Below are 12,915 nucleotides of genomic sequence, written 5' to 3'. Positions count from 1 at the left end.
CCCATACACAATTCTACGCCATTGTCGCCATGTTTTCCATGTTCCAGTTGTGGATCTAATGGGGTAGCCAAAGTAATTCTACAAAGAGGTAGTTTCAACAAATGTATTTATTGTAAATTGGCACTATATAATCAAAATTTGAAAAATTGATTGATACTTGGAAACTTGTTTTGAGGTAATGTCTTGAGCATGAAGACGCACAATATTCTTCCTTTTACAGTCAGCACTGAGCAAATTAAAGAGAGCTAGCTCAAAGTTCAGTTCACAAAGATTTGAATGAGCTAGTTTACACTCAAAGTTCATCTGCTTCATAAAATAATATGTGGGTGAGATGGTTTTAACATCCCTTAATTAAAAGAGCTAAGCCTAAGGAAACACTCAACAAAAATTCTCCATTTTACCAAAAGCTTCACCTCTTGAACACCATACAAGTTTTTAGCCTGTTAGAATCTCTCCTGGTGTGTTCATAAAAGTCCTTCAAATGTTCACAAAAGCTGGCCTCATCGGCAAAAAGCTATTAAATTGTTAAATTCTTAATTAACATAGCACCTCCATCCCCCGTCTGGTGTGATAATAACTGCCCAGGGTTAGCATTGGACTGCAGAATGTTTTTATTTCTTCATCTATGAACGATATTGTCAGTGGAGAGGCCAGTGAATCAATTTTCTGTTACTTCAAACAGTTTATGAATAATTGTGCATTTTAATTTGACATTTTAAAGTACAATTACAACTTCTCAATATTGATTTCAATATTGATAAATCATGTTGATTGACATGATGCCAAATGCTCTAGCACTCTCTCTTAATCTCTTGTTTTTCAATGTTGTTTGACATTCAGGTCATTGTGTGTTCTTTTTGTGAAGCTAAAAACAATTCTCCACATCATGGGCATATAAAGTTTATTCTTCCATTCTCACAACCGAAGGAACAACTTTTCCAGTGTTTTGACTTTTTGTTAGAGCAAGGTAATAGTTGGTTATTTCTGTGTCGAACATGGCTGTGTGGACGTAATCGCTGGGCAGCTGAGACATTTTACTTTAAAGGTCAACCAAGTTCTGAAAGTAGAGGAGAAGTCAGGATAACCCAAATCATTAAGTATTGATTGACAAAGGAATATGAATGGCTGTACCAAAGTTTATTCCAATCTGCTGTTTCTACATTGAGAAATCTCACTTTAAAGGGAGGAGTTTGACCTGCTCAGTGGTGGACAGTAACAGAGTAAATTTACTTGAGTACTGTACCTAAGTACATTTTTTGAGTATCTGTACTTTACTTGAGTATGATTTTTTTGGGAACTTATTACTTTTACTCCACTACATTTCTATCAATGCTCCAGTTACTCACTACGTTTGCTTTGAAGTCAACTCATGAATTTCCTTCTCTTTTCTGAAATCTGATCCCTAAGACAGTAAAATGTGTTTGTGTAGTTCTGTTTGTCTCAGTGGTTTAGCCATACATCTATATCGTGCGTCTTAATGGACATGAATGTGGAGCAAAGCTTGTTGAGCTACGTAACATTTGTTTCATTCCAGATGAACATTTCAAACTAAGTTGTCTGTGCTTGGAGTAACTTAGTTTCTGTTTTTATTCCATGGTATAGTTTCTAGAGATTTCAAGTAATGGTTTCTAAATAAACATAATGTAACAGAATGTGCTTCTATGTATTCTTGACTGCACTCATGTATTTTGAAAATACAAAGTTTGGAGATTTTTTACGAAGTACTTGGAATACTTAAGTATCTTTAAAAGGAAGTACTTCAGTACTTTAACTCAAGTAATAATCTGACTGAACAACGTTCACTTGTATTGGAGTAATATTTGACCTGGAGTATCTATACTTTGACTTAAGTAATGAAGACGTGTACTTTGTCCACCACTGGACCTGCTGGGGGTGCAAGATTAAAGATATGTGGTGCATCAGTGTCAGTCTTCAGCTAGAGACCATGAAAGTCTGTCCAAGAAAGTTTATGGTCATGTGTTCAGCATTTCTTGAGATATTTCATTCTGGACCCAAATGATGGATGACCATCCCTGCCATCTTTAGAGCCACACTGTTTAAAATGTTGTCTCCTAATGTCATCCATTGTATTATATTGACATACTGCCTGGTGAGATAGTGCACAAACTGGGGGAAAGATCTGGCTGTGTTTTAAATCTGTCACACCTTACCCAGCCACCCTGCCTCCTCTGTCTCTTCAACAGTGAGATGGTGGTAAAAGATCTAAACAGTTGGGACCAGCTGTTGAGAGTTTAAAGAGTAGGGGTGTCATTAAATACTGGCAGTGAGCCACACCGTCAAATTTATGCCAGGTGCAGTTTCCAGCTCAACTTTCTCAGCTGGTGTTTGGAGGCAGGTGAGATTAGAGATGCTCTAAAATAGAAAAAACTCACCTTTGATTAAACAAGTTTTCGTATTTGGAAGACAGAAAGGGCAGTGAATGATTTTAAAACAACATAAATGTACATTCTTAAAGGTAAAACATCTTTTGTCCCCTTGGTATGGAAGTTATCTTGAGCATGACTATAAAAACACTACTTATGTAGTCTAAAAGTCTGACAATAAGGAGGCGTAGAATCCTCACACCATCATTGTGAGCGGCTGGGGGTTTGTTTTACAACCATTGACCTTCGGTAGATGTGCAGAACAACCTTCACTTTATTTCCATTCCATTCCAACTTAGCAAAAACAGAGGATGCTTTAGCAACTGCATGGTTTAAGATTCCCCTCACTGGTTCAGTAACCGCATTGGCCTCTATATTTTTAGCACAAGAACGCTGACCAGAGTGTACGTAATGCTGCACAAACCAGGTCTACTGGGCTTCAGTCCTTTGACCCATCCATCCATCCATCCTTACCGCCTACTTGTGCAGATAGATCAAGTTCAGTGAGAGGGAAGGAGACAGTCACAGTCTAATTGAAAAGGACTTTCCAGTTTACTCTCATGGAAACTTTCAACAGATGCACTGAACCAAAAGTCATAGCCTCAACCCCCCCTTTGCTTGTCCAGAGGCCAAAGTTGCTCTAATATTGGATACACAAGAATACATCTTAGCTATATCATGAATGATGCAAAGTTTTCCTAAGCTAAACACGAAACAGAAGCCCTAATCTCCTGGGTGAAAGTCTTGTTTGACCTTACAATCCATCCTCATCTCCTCTTGCAGTGACTTTTCTATACTGTCACCTGTCTTCCTCTTTTGGGGCCAATTAATTGCATTTTGAAATAATCACCTTTGATCAATGCTGAAGCTCACAAGGCTGATTTAAAAAATAAATAATGTCTGCAGACACTGCAGGCAGCCTTGTCAGTGTCACTGCTGGCAAACAATATTATCAATCAAACAGTCAATGAATGAATGAATCAATCTGTATTTATATAGCCCCAAATCACAACAAACGCAATCTCAAGATGCTTCTACAAACATAGCAACTCTAGACTGTACTCTATGTTCTATTATTAACAAAGACCCAACATCAAGACAGGGTTAGACTTAGTCTGATCTCATCTTAATCCACCATGAGCAGAGCACTTTGCAGCATTTAGCAAGTTACAGTGGCAAGGACAAACTTCCATTAACAGGCAGAAACCTTGAGCAGAACCAGACTCATGTTAGACAGACATCTGCCTCACTTGAGTTGGGGTTGGAAAGAGGGATAGAGGAGATGAAAAGAGAGAGAGAGAGAGAGAGAGAGAGAGAGAGAGAGAGAGAGAGATGATAGTGATGAGACAGATAGTAGTAGTTGTAGCAGCTGGAGTCTGGCACGTCCACCCTCAATGATAAAAGGTTTTTCCCATCCTACGTGACAGCATATCAAATCTAAAACAGTTCATGGCTGTTTAATATATATATTCTGTTATGATGTATAATATTGCCTCTGACATACATCAGTCATGTTCTGAGATCTACAGCATAACAAAATGTATGTTTCTATTTCATGAATTTATATAAAATCCATATAAAAAACATGTTACTGGCTAAGATAACTGTGTGGATTTGAGAACAACAACTTGATATTAGCTTTATATATTCGCCATTAAACAACTTGCTCTTGTATTATTGGTATCGGCCATTGAAAAAAATGATATTGGTCGACCACTAATTGTTACCGCAGCCACTAGAGGAAGATGTCTAACAATATGCTCTTATTTGAGCCACCATAAGCAGTCCTCCAAAAGAATATCTGCATGTATTTAGTGGGAACTTTTGTGTGACTCAGCTGCTGGAGGTGATCTCTGCCAAGGAACTTCTCAGGGAGATAACTTCCACTTGAACTATAAAAAATGCCTCGTCATCTAAAGTTTTCCTTACTGTCATTTCAGTTTGTCTACATTTTCCTTGATTTTTTTTTATACCATTTGTCACTTCTCAACTAATGGATTTATACAGCCAGAAGGCAGTCTGTGCAAACAGATGGTCGAGGCATTCTGTGACATTTTGATTGATTGATTCTTTTTACCTCCACGTCTTGAAACTTAAATAAATACATAATTTCTGTTTGAGTGCCTCCGCCGTATGGCAGCTCTAACAACTTATTTTTCAGTTCAACACAGACATGAGCGTCAGAGTAAGACCTCTGTGTGTGTGAAGGCTTGCCTTGTAAAGAAATGTGGTTGAATCAGATGTTTTTTACGTGACTTTTTCACTCTTGATTTTGGAACAACTCCAGATTAACACAACTCACACTGAAACTAGAATCAGATTACATGAGAGGACGTCAGAAATTTTCATTTTCAAATTATGTCTGGTAACAAAACTCTTAAAAGGACCTTTTTTGTAGCAGTAAGACAAACAAAAAGATCTGAAGTGTCTATCAAATGCAATAGGCATGAGAAAACGAGAGTACAGAGGGACGATGGGAAATTTACCCGATAAAAGACAACCGATGCAACAGCTTGGACAGCTTCAGACGCCCAAAGCAAACTTGCATGTCAGATTTGTTTTCTTTGCTTTATCTTACTGCGACAATGTTTCCTCCTACTCCTGTAGACTCTGAATATAATTCATCCCATTTCATCGTTTCCCCTCCTACTCAGTGTGTCCTCTCCATGGACCAAAACACACAATGAGCTGAATGTCGAACGTTATTAAGGAAAGAAGTGAACAAAAGTCATGATATTTCAGTGAGTTTAAAAACAAAAGCAAACAAGATAAACTCTCTTTTCATGTTTTTTAACCTTAATGGTAGAAGAGAGTGTAGTGATGAGAAAAATAACAATATTTCATCTTATCAATTTAATAAATCTTGACTCATGCGACCAGAGACACACCCTTCCACACGGTCTCTTGGTTCTGCCGAGAATCATGGGAGAATCATTCTGGTAAATTAATCTTGTCTTTCCAATATGCGGTTGACTCACTCGGTCCCCGTACTATCGCTTTGACAAAGTGCTGAGGGACAGCTAACGAACCAGATGCCCTTACAGGCACCTGAAAGGAGAAAGTGAAAAAACGAGGAGATACTGCGGGGTTCATTTCCCTGTTCACTCAGATAATAGACTTTTTTCGAACTTGAGAGCTGCAGCTTAGATAATCGTGTCACCTCAGCTTTTTATCTCACTCATATCTGTGGCCTGCAAACTCATCTCCATACAGAGTGAAACCACTGCAGCAAAACCATCATGAATTAAAAGCTTTCAGAAATTTCACGACTATGAGGTGCTCTTCCCTCTGATGCCACATCATTTTCTGTGCTCCGGCTAACCACACTGAGTGAAGGACTGCATACCTTTAGAGTGTTCAAATATGTATACTTTCAACTGCTCCAACTTCCCAGGCAAATTCGAAACACAGAACAGTAGAAACACATTACTGCAGTACTATAACACCTTATCTCCATCCTCAACTTCAGTCTCTCACTTTCCTTTGGCTAACTTCGAAGTTGCTTATAAGACTTTTCTATCTCCCAACTTCTCTACTTGTTAATCAACTACAATGACTGTGATGCTGCTGGCCTTAGTTTGAACCAAATTGTTCTTAATTGAACCTCCACATTATTTTTTTTGCCCTTAGGTGCTTGTTTTGAGTACCTAGAATAATTTTAAAAATACTAATTTGAACTTGCAAATAATTCATAAAACAAATGGATTAAAATAAGCTCCAGCAGCTAACTCTGAAATTGAAAAATGAAGCCAATTCTAAAGAACAAAAAGCTGAAGTTTTGGGTGCTGGTTTGGCCTTGTGGTTAAGTAGCACCCCATATATGGAGGCATTGGCCCTTGAGAGGGGGGCCTGGATTCTATTCCAACTTCCAGCCACATTCCTGCATGTCACTCCCAAATCTCTCCCTGTTCCCTGCTCTATCCACTGCCCTGTCCTCTTTGAATAAAGCAATAAAAAATATATACATATTTAAAAAGAACTGCAGTAACTCAAGTGTCCACTTGTGGCGGGCTCTGAAAGCCAAGGACTTGCCATTACATCCCATGTTAAAATGCTAAAAGTTTCACTGCAAAGTTCAACATGATCCCAGCCTGATAATTACATAGTTAAGCATAAACTTGCATTATTGGGGGCGTGGCTTATTTGACTGACAGGTTGGTGCTTTGTAGCTGTTGTCCAAGAGACTAAAGGCCTACCTCAAATACCCTCTTTTGACAATTGCTAGGTTGGAAGTAAGTTGGGTCAAATCAGCATTTCCAATATGGCAACCGCCATTCTTCAGCTTCATTAACGCCTCTTTGGAAACCATTGGCTGACATCAGAGACTCTGTCTTTCTTTGATACAGTCTATGGGTAAACCAGTATCCAAGAGGAGTAATTCTTAACATGTCTGTCCTTAATTTAGGGATGTTTTTGTTTATTTAGATCATTTGTTGGTTGTTCTAGCAGTAGTTAGAACTATGATTAAACATTTGTCTTTTGACATTGTAATGTTTCGACTACAAACTTCCTGCAGTCTTCCTCAGAAGAAGAAAACTGTTGTAGTTGTGTTTTGTCTGTCAGCTGGTTTATAGAGGTTTGGTCGTCCCACCTGAAGCGAAAGGCGACCACGGCCCATGTTGTCGAACAGTCTTAGACAGCACCCCATGGTTTGTAACAGCATGTAGGCCCCCTCATCCCGGTTTACTGTCCTCTCCCTGATCTCTTCTGCCTGTCTTCTCCAACGCTGGTATCTGTTGCTCTCATTGACAGCAACAGATGACCTTGGCCTTCTCCTAGTTCATGATGTGATTTTCTCTCTTGCAGCACTCTGAGACAGCTGATTTCAAGATTTTTGTTAGACTTTTGTTTTGTAACGTGTGCACGCTCTGGATGTTTCGCCCTCATGTTCTTTTCTGTGTTCATTTTATCGTGTGCCAAATAGACTCCAAATGACCACTCTTCCCAAAAGTCACCTCTGGAAGGATGGTTTCTATAGTTAGGAAGATTAGTGGCATGCACAACCTAAAGAATGCAAATGCATTAAAAACAAATGGTACTCACTTGTTTTTTGAAGTTACTTCTCGTGGTCAAATTGAAGTCCCCTTCTCTGTAAACAGGCCGAACTCCAAGTGTCATCGGCGCTCATGCTGGAGCATTTTGATCTGTGATTACCTTCAAGGCTTTGAGTAAGTCTGTGTGAGTGTAGAAATATGGAAATTACACTGTCAAGCAAAAAACCAGACTGCCTGTACCCTCATGGCTCTGAGTGCCAAAATGTCCCAGTTTTAGAAAATGTATTCTCACCCTGGTGTCACACCATAGAGGAAATCTGGCAGCCTGATGGCCCTCTGGTCCCCATTAGTGCCCCTCTGTTGGGTACAGGAGTCCTTCTGTTCCACCTAAGTGACCCTTCAGTATGACCTAAAACAAAATGAACAATAACATTAAGTGCACATAAGAGCTTGGCAGTATTCTTTTATCGCATTGTCTTTTAGTGCCCACCATGGAAACTAAACAAGTAATTGCAAAGAGTGACAATAAAGTTGTTCTTGAGGAAACCATTCACCTGACAAACTGTATGTAGCATTCTGATGCTAATGTTAGCCAAAATATTCAAATTCAGGATTCAGAAAAGGGGAGTCTCGTCAAGTGTTCAAGTTTAGTCAAGGAAATATATTTTAAACTGGAATTATATGAATTTATCTGGTCAGTCAATAACAAATCTGTGTCACTTAGTGCCCCTACAGGCCTGGAGCACTTCTTAATTTTTTATCTTTTTTTGAGGGGGGGCTTTTTTTTGGCTTTATTTGATATGACAGCTGAAGAGAGACAGGAAATGTGGGGAGTAGAGAGGGGGGGAAGACATGCAGGAAATGGTCGACCAGCCGTGAATCGAACCGGCGACCCCTGTGACGAGGACTGTAGCCTCTATATGTGGGGCGCTTAGACCTCTAGGCCACCAGTGCCCCGGCTTCTGCATGGGTTCGCAGCATTCATTGCAGTTGTTTCGGCTTTGCGTCTTAAACACCATCTGAGTATTTGCAGTGCATTGGCTGTCAGTGCAGTATATTGCTTTCATTTGAAGTGCTTTCCTGCAGATGTGTTTGTTTTGGACTTAAGCATGTGTTCTTGAAGTTACATCATTTCTGCATTTGCAGAACATTTCTCCTAATGAAGATCATTTGGCCAGATCGTCTGCCCTTGTCGGCTGCTGTGATTTTTAGGCCCAAGTTGCTGCCTGGGGTGCAACCAGTCATATAAACTGCGAGACCATGAGCCAGTTGGGAAATATTTTCAGATTAACCACTACAATTTATTGTCATGAAAGACTTTTATTAAAAATCAATGCACTAAACAGCCAAATATCTTCCTTTTTCCCTCCAGTATTGCTAGAACTGCACACTTGGACCTGGGAAGTCTGTGCTGTTATCTGTCCAGCTGGCAGCCGGTCCACAGAGCTCACTCACTGTGTTGAAACCTGTTTGGCATTTTGATAAGAGTTTGGAGTTTACCTGCATTACCGTGTTTCTTGCTGGGTGTTATGGCAGCCTGTATTACTCTTCGGGGTGTTGTGTGTGCCCTCCAGGCGGTTTCTCTGTTATCTGGGCTTGGCCAGGCTCACACAGGAGGGCTATAAATGAGAAGTGAGGAATGTGATAGCTCATGTGTGGCCGTACTCTACCTTTACTCATGAATAAAACATGGAGTCTGACTGATTCTGTGAGAAATACATGTGGGCCGATCCAATTACATGCATCCTGTGCGTCTGTGTTTATCGCTGTTTCTCCTTTACACATGGAAATTTTAAATTATTTTGCCATCAAACTCCCAATTTGTGTTATAATGGCACTCTCTGGCTTTCCAATCATATCTAAATGAGTGTTTGGATTGTGGAGTAAAAAAAAAACTCCTTTTATTTCCATCTCCTCCTCCTCTTGCTCCATGCTCTCGTCCAAGAGATAAACAGCTTACCTTTGGCATGACCCATTCCACTTTAATAAGCACTAAGTACTCCACTGTCCCACTTTTCAAAGCTGTTAATTTGATAAGTGAAGGGATCTCTCACTTAGCAATCATATTCCGGACAATTAAACCCGTATCTAAAGAATAGGGGGCTGTCTGGAGGGCTTTTTAGTGCCAATTATGTGGAACCGTTTGTCTCAATGTCTAATACTCTGTTCAAATGAGCCATTGTTGTTTGAGAGCTTTTGTACGTATACTACCATAGTATTCTGTTTGAATTCTCTTTAATTCAAACAATGAGGGACAGGGTTTACTCCATCTCAGATATCATGCCCACAGTTCCATTTTTTCTGATATATTTTGAATGGAATTTGGAGTTTCCAGTAATCCTTTGGATTAAATTTCCCTCACATACTTCATTACAGAGGTCTAGAAATTGGATGACAGTAATACAATGGAAGAAAAAACATAAAGGGATAAAATAATATAATAGAAAAAGATTTGCACACCAGGAAGCTCCCATTAAAGGGTTCATTTAGCACAAAGGGACGTTTCGAGCCATCTTCTTCAGACTCACGAATATGTATCCAAGACAGAGGAGATCCATCTGTCCGTCTTATATGAGGACCAATCCAATAGTTCTGTGTTTCTTTTTATCGCTGTTTAGCTTTGTTGTCCTTGTCTGAGTTTTAATTCAGTCGCTATCTTCTTATAGCTTGTAGACGCATGAACAGAATATTAAAAACTGCATGATATTTTTCATTAGTTGGAAGAACTTCTTTTTTTTTGGCTACATTTCCCCAAACATTTTCTCAATTCATCCAATAAAACTCTCCAAAATTTTCAAATGAAATATAAAAAAAGAAGATGGCTCATTCTCATGCTGCAAATATCAACCCCAAATAAATCGGAAGTGCACAAGGTAATCTTTTCTTTGAAGGGACACGATGTTCAAAGGAACCGGAGGACAGACAGCTGTGATTAGTCTGGTTTTCACTGTGTTTAACACAAACAGACCCTGAGAGGGAAAGAGAGGGGAGAGAAGTTTAACACTGGCAGCAGCTTTATTGGATATCAATTAAAAAAACACATTGGAAAGAGAAGTAGTACATGTTTTGTTCCAATAGTGCACTTTGGACACTTTATCCCACTTTCCGGCTGTGATATTTTTAACAGTCTTGTTGGATATCCAAAGTAAAATCCTGTCCACACTTATGTGTATAATTTAGAAAACGGAAGGGTTTTTTTTTCTCTCTCTATTTAAACCTTACTTCTACATGCAAAATGAGTTTCAGGGCACTGAAAACTGAGGTTTTAAAAAAAACAACTTCCAAGGTGAAGATATTCAAGAACTTTTTGTTTGTTGTTTTCAAGTGGAGGGCAACAATGTAAGTTGTGGGAAAAGCTAACGTACCTGAGCATGGCAATTTTAGTTTATATGTTTATTTGTTAATAAGGTGGGCTACTGGTTTGATTACGTCTGTCAGCACCGTTAGGTTTAACTGCATGTTCAGAAGGAAATCTTGATGTTCTTCATCATTATACCACGAAGGCAATAAAACCTCAATGATTTTTAATTTGCCACTCCATACGCTGTTTAAAGCTCCTGTGAGAAACTTTATTTCTGTGTTGATTTTGGCGCCCCCCTGAGTACAAAGTTACTTCTCTTATCTCTTTGCTGATCTCCTCAAGTAAATGCCTGATCAATGTTTTTTTTAACAAAAAAAAATATTCCTGCAGTCTTAGAACAGTTAAATGTATCACTTATTATGAGTTTTTGTGGTGGAAAAGGTGGAAAAGTCTGACACCTACCCCCTCATGGTGATTATAGGCATTCAAAACTACAATATAGAAATATTCAACTTTGTTGCTGATGGTCTGGTTTGCTTTTGTGGGTCATAAAGAAACTCCACTGTTATTTTTAGTCTGTTTCATGACCATCTAAAAAGTCCTCACAGGAGCTTTAAATACTTTTTTTTACAATTACCACTTGCTCAAGGAGATGCTCAAGTCACATGTGCACAATATTCTTCTTTGGTGTTTGGCAGACTAATTACACTTTCTCGCCACCTACTGTTTTCTTCTTATGCAGGCATTTTCAACTGTTTCTGCGTTATCATGTGGAGAGAGAAATATTCAGAAACACCCCTGGAGTAGACGGATTATTGTTTACATGTGGATGTAGGCAAAGTAGTGTGACTTGGACCTGAAACCTGAGTAAGTACAACACAACCACACCAAAGTGTGTGAGTTTTTAAAATTGTAAAGCATCATTCTGGAACGGCCAAAAATAAGTTACACAAAAGCTGCAAAAACAGAAGAATTAACTTTCTCATCTTCATCAAACAGATAAGGTTAGACATGTTTTATTGAGCAGCATGTGTTACCTTTATCTGGGTTCAAACTCACCCCCAACACTCCTTTTCTTTCATCCTAACAGGATGAATAAAGAACAATGAGGCTGAGGAACCAAACACACACGCAGCCGAGCCAACGGTGTACATAGATCAGACTAACATCATCGCCCTCTCACAGCTCAGTCAGCCAGGTCTCATGTAAAAATAATAAATGTTCTCAGTACACTGATCTGATGTTTTTCAACTCCTCAAAAGATCATTTAACACAATATTTGGAATCAAATTCTCCTCAAAATAGCTCAGAGAGATCTTTTTCTTCAACACTGTTTTCTGTATTTGATGGCAGTCAGTGAGTCACTTGTGTGTTCACAGCTCAGTGGGAGAAAGTACTCTGCGGGCATGTCACTGACCCATTTGATTACACATTCATGATGTGAGCCTTAGTCACCCGGTGATTCAGATTGCTTTCAAAAAATAAACTGCATGTTCTGATTATGACCGGCTCTTTGAAGAGGGTCATGATTTTAATGATTGCAGTTTTTTTTGGGAGGTTTGGCAGTAATGAATCACTCAAAAGAGGGGCAAAGTTTGATCATTTGGCTGAACTTAAGCCGGAATTTTACTTATCAAAAAATAAACCATGACTTATCTTAATGAGGAAAATAACCCGGTCACAGTTCTGTGTTTCAAATCAAATAGAAACTCAGATCCCCTAAAGCCCTCTCACAATGTATTTCAGGGCCTTGTGTACAAAAATATACATCTAAAAAGTTCAGTTAAATTGCAAATAGATTACTGTTATTGCAATGTGAGATATAATTGTTTAGTTTATTTTACACTCCAGACATATTGGATTTCAAACGGTGTTATCAATGCATGTAGGCCAAGTACTAACAGCCCGAGGTGATTATGTACAATCACAAAAGTTAGTGCCCACCTGGGTGGTCTAATCTTTGCAGTGGGGGTTGACATTGTGTTTACAATCTCATTCCTGTAGCTGGTGTTTAACTTTGGCACAAGGATTATATCTGGGCAATAATATGACATTAGCTAACATTACACAGTCATTATATAGCATTGCCTTATTGGCTAAGGGACAAGTATAGACATCCCAGGCGACATACAAGGTGACAGCGGTTTGAAACTTACACATAGTGACTTTTTGATATTAGCATTCATCAGAAGAAGACATTTATTATATTGGGATCAACCCCTTGAGATGTGCCATC

At 39.0% G+C, this 12,915-nt stretch overlaps 1 long non-coding RNA gene across 1 annotated transcript in view; it reads left to right on the top strand.

Moving 5' to 3' along the window:
• Positions 1-11,876, top strand: part of LOC117828975 — a 43,938-nt gene extending 32,062 nt beyond the window's left edge. Inside the window, exons 3-4 of the long non-coding RNA XR_004634528.1 lie at positions 11,422-11,546; positions 11,770-11,876. This is a non-coding gene — a long non-coding RNA (uncharacterized LOC117828975). The remainder of the gene's footprint in view (positions 1-11,421; positions 11,547-11,769) is intronic.
• The last annotated feature ends 1,039 nt before the right edge of the window (positions 11,877-12,915 follow it).

This window comes from Notolabrus celidotus, chromosome 17, assembly GCF_009762535.1.
Source record: "Notolabrus celidotus isolate fNotCel1 chromosome 17, fNotCel1.pri, whole genome shotgun sequence".
In the NCBI taxonomy this organism is placed as follows: Eukaryota; Metazoa; Chordata; class Actinopteri; order Labriformes; family Labridae; genus Notolabrus; species Notolabrus celidotus.
This window is presented reverse-complemented; position numbering and strand designations above follow the sequence as displayed.